Here is a 4593-nt window from a genome sequence, read left to right as displayed (position 1 = left end):
CTTATTAAACATCAGAGAATCCGCAGTGTCATCAAACCCTCTGATTGTAATCAATGTAGAATGACTTACAGACAAAAGTCCAGTCTCTCTATCCATCAGAGGATCCACACTGGAGAGAAATCTTTTGAATACAATCAATGTGGAAAGGCTTTCTGAGAATGCCCCTCTCTTATTTATTATCAGAGAATCCATACTGGGGAGAAGCCTTTTGAATGTAATCAGTGTGAAAAGACTTTCAGAAAAAGTTCCCATCTTTCTTTACATCAGAGAATCCATACTGGAGAGAAACTGTAGAAACATGAGCAATATGTAAAGGCTTTACGCTGCCCATTCAATTTTGTAGATATCAGACAATCCACCCTGGTGTGAAAATTATGAATGCAATCAATTTGGAAAATCTTGTTCCATGTCTGACAATGAACACTGGTGAGACACCCGAGAAGGATTGATTATATTCCAAAGATTTTAATATACACTTTCATCTTACTCAACATCAGAGAATACACACTGGAGAGAATGCTTATGAGTGCGGTGAATATGGTAAAGCTTTTCCTAAACACTTTCCCCTTACAACAACTGTGACAAATGAAAAGTTCCCGAGACAATTTCTGGGTATTTGTTTTATTCATAGATAACAAAAAGTTAATATAACAAAAATTATTAACCAAATGCACATTTTTTATCTCTTATAAACCAAAGATGAATCATGGAAGCCTCCCAGTGTTTATATACCCTTAGATGAGTGGATGTTCCCAAAAGGTGGTGATCAATTCTGACAGGTTTAAAATTTGTGAGAATGACTATTCTGATGAGGGTTTGGGAGGCGTAGCTCATCGCTCAATCTAGACAAAGCAATATATATACCCAGACCATCCCTGAATAGGGTCATCTATACAAAAGGGGGAATCCACTTCCCCTTGAACCTGTCTAGCTAAAACCCAATGAACCAGAATGCACCTAGACTAAAATTTGTTTACCTCTGATCTAAATCTTTCCAGTTGGGTAATTCCTGTCCAAGATTTCATCCCAAACATCAACCCTGTCCTTCAAAGATTGGCTGAATAATCTGTAGGGGCTGATTTCTGAGTGAGGAAATACAAAGACAGGGGAGAGGTTTAGCCATAACTCAATATTTGGTCATTCATAATGAGAAAAATGATCATTTCTCTCATTTCACAGAATTCATTCTAGAGGATAAACCTCATTAATGTCATCACCATGGAAAATCATCAGACTAAAGTCTTCCCTTATTTCGCATCAATGAGTTCACATGAGATAGAAACAATGTGCCTGTAGTGAATGTGGAAAGGCATACAAATGGAGAACAAAGTGGGTCAGGCCACAAAATTCATCCAAGGATAAAGTTCCTTCAGTCTAAGATCATCTCTTCACATCAAGGATTCATAATGGAGTGAAGACATAAAGGTGTATGATGAGGTCCCACCTTTTTCTGGAAGATGGAGGTGACTAGACACCATAATATTCACACTGAAAAGCAGCCTTTTCAAAGTCATCATTGTGGGAAGGCCTTCAGCCAAAGCTTATAACTGTGTGTACATTGGAGAAGTCTTCCTGGAGTTAAAATTCATGGATTTAATTAATGAGGAAAGGCCTGTCCCTGCAGCACAGACCTTATTAGATATCACATATTTCATCCAAAGCAAAAATCCCCTGAAAAGGGATTGAAATTTTTCCTGAAATCAAGGTTTCTCATGACTCCCTTAAAATATTCCGTGGCTCTCTAGGATGGGGCCTGCCACTGACTAGCTCACTTAATGGAACTTCCTTCCACCGTAATGACACAGATCTTTTCTGTCTACCCTCTAAACTGCCCTGGATTGGTAATCTGCTTCAAAACTCCAAAATTAGTTTTGAGATGTTGTTGCCAGATTGGTTGGAAGGGAATTTAGGAAAACCCAGGGTAGTTACTGCCTCACCTTGCCATCTTGGCTCTGGAAGTCCTCATGCCCATTTTTTTTTCACAGGAACTATTCCTTTGATATCTCATTTCCATGAAAATATTTTTTATCTTTCCCATTTTATTGTTTTCTTCTTTTTTTTTTTTTGCATTGCTCATTTAAGAAATCTCTTCTTGCTATTCTCTGGAATTCAGTTGGGTTTATTTTCTCCCTCTCTTTTTTACCCTTCCCTTTCCTTTTTTTCCTCATCAGACCACCTTTTTGCTTTCTTTCTCTTCTTTTTCTTTGAAATATTTTTTGTTGCTACTTCCTGTCTGACACTCCTCTAGAATTGATAATTGTTCAGGTATGCTGTCTACTAGATCTAATCCCTAGAATCTTTTGATCACTTCTACTTCATATTCATAAGCAATGTTACATAGATCATATCTTTAGAGTTTGATAGTTTTCCTTACTGTTTCAATTTGGTTCTGAATTTTGAAATAAGAGCCTCAGTCAGTTCCATATTTTAACTGATTGTATAAAACCTTCTCTATTTCCTTGGTGATATTTTGTTCATCGTACTGTACACCTGTGGTCCCCTTGGTATCAGTGGGTAGAAGACAGACTTGTTACTGTGTGGTATTAGGACTCATCTTGGAGAAATCTTGCTGGTGATAAAATTTATGGATAGCATTCTCAAAGTTATAGATCTCATTCAATTCTCTGTTTTAACAGAACTCATTAATCATGCCAAATTTCACACTGTGAAAATGTCCTGATGTTTCGCATTACTCTGCAGTAATAATCCTTTGAATTCACATATTGTCATTTCTTCAGCTGTTCACCAGTGGTGACACAAAAGTTATGGTATCAGTATTTTGTAACTGTCTGCAATTAGTCTAAAGATTAAAATCCCAGCTGGATAAAATGATTTTCTATGTAAGCTAATTTGGCAAATATATTCAGTTGAACTGATGTCATTTGACTGGCAGCAAGATTTTGTTTCAAATCTGTTTTGTCCAAGCAATAAATCGGTAATACTGCTTTTGTGTTTCAGGTTTATCTTTGTGATTTTGGGAATTATTTATAAGAAATATTGTTAATTTAAAAATGATAACTTAGAGGATAATGTAATTGTATTTGGAAATCCATTCCTCCTTTTTTAAATATTAATTTATTTTTATTTTTTCCAAGTACATGCAAAGATGATTTTCAGTATTCATCTTTTTGTAAGCTTTTGTGTTCCACATTTGTTATCACCCTCCCTTCCCCATGGCACTAAACAATCTGATAGAGCTTGTATCTGTACAATAATGTTTTAAATATTTTCTCTTTGATGATGATGTTTGTCCTTCTTTCTTCAAGAAGACCATGACATTGGGGGGGGGGGGGCGGTGATGCCATGACAAGTACATGAATTGGATTTGAGTGGGGGGGGGGCTGTGCTAAGTCATCAACCTCACTTTTTTCTCCAGAGCCATTTGAGTCCAGTGGCTAGATTTGAATGAGAGTGACTGGAGATAGCCTTGGACATGAGGCAATCAGTATTAAGTGACTTGCTCAAGGTCATAAAGCTAAATAAGCGTCAAATGTCTTGAAGTCAGATTGAAACTCCCATTCTCCTGATTCTAAGTCAATGCTCTAACCACTGCCCATATTAATCGTATTGTGAAATCAGAACTAAGGGGGGGGGGGGACCATGAGAAAAAAATAAAAAGAACAAAATATGCTTTACTTTGCATTCAGATTTCATAGATTTTCCTTTGGATGTGTATGGATGGCATTTTCCATAACAGATTCAGGACTGTCCTTGACCATTGAACTACTGGGAGAAGATGTGGCCACCATAGTTGGTCATCATACAATATTGCTGGGTTTTTTGTTTTTTTGTTTTTTAGGGTTTTGCAAGGTATACGGGGTTAAGTGGCTTGCCCAAGGTCACACGGCTAGATAATTATTAAGTGTCTGAGGCCAGGTTTAAATTCAGGTGCTCCTGACTCCAAGGCCGGTGCTCTATTCATGGTGCCACCTAGCCGCCCCTAGTTCAAGCAATTCTTTCCAGGCTCTTCTGAAGTCCAGCCACTCATGGAAATCAACTCCTCTTTTCAGCTGGATGCTGTGATTTGAAGAATCAAACCTGTAGTGAATGTGGTTTCAAGCTTTAAAAACTGCTAAATAATTGGATATATTTTGATATAAGAATCATGGAACATAAATATCCCATAAAACATAGGCAATTTCAGAATAAGCTTGGAAGAGTTATATTGGAAGACAACAGGGAGTAATTGATAATAATCACAACATTTTAAATAGAAACAATTTGCCATACCTCCAGTTATCCTAATGATGTGGGTCTTACAGAAACTGCTGAATCCTGCCTCCCCACTGAGAAGCGAAGGATGCAAGATAAATATTAAAAAGTACATTTTGTGAAAAAAAGACAGTGTGGTAAATGATTTTGCTTTTCTTACTTTTTTTGTTAATTTTAGGTGGGAGAGAAAAAAAGTGACAGATTAGGAACAGGATTGTCCTCCTCCCACTTCCCACCAACTGAAAAGAAAATTCATAGATTTTAATGATTGATATATATGTATATATATATATATATATATATATATATATATATATATATGAAATGGATCAAAAATAAGTCCAAAAAAATAAAGTTGAAAGTGCAATGTTGAATTGCTTA

Source organism: Macrotis lagotis, chromosome 1 (assembly GCF_037893015.1).
Source record: "Macrotis lagotis isolate mMagLag1 chromosome 1, bilby.v1.9.chrom.fasta, whole genome shotgun sequence".
Taxonomy (NCBI): Eukaryota; Metazoa; Chordata; class Mammalia; order Peramelemorphia; family Peramelidae; genus Macrotis; species Macrotis lagotis.
The sequence above is the reverse complement of the archived record's forward strand: the minus strand, read 5'-3'. Positions refer to the sequence as shown.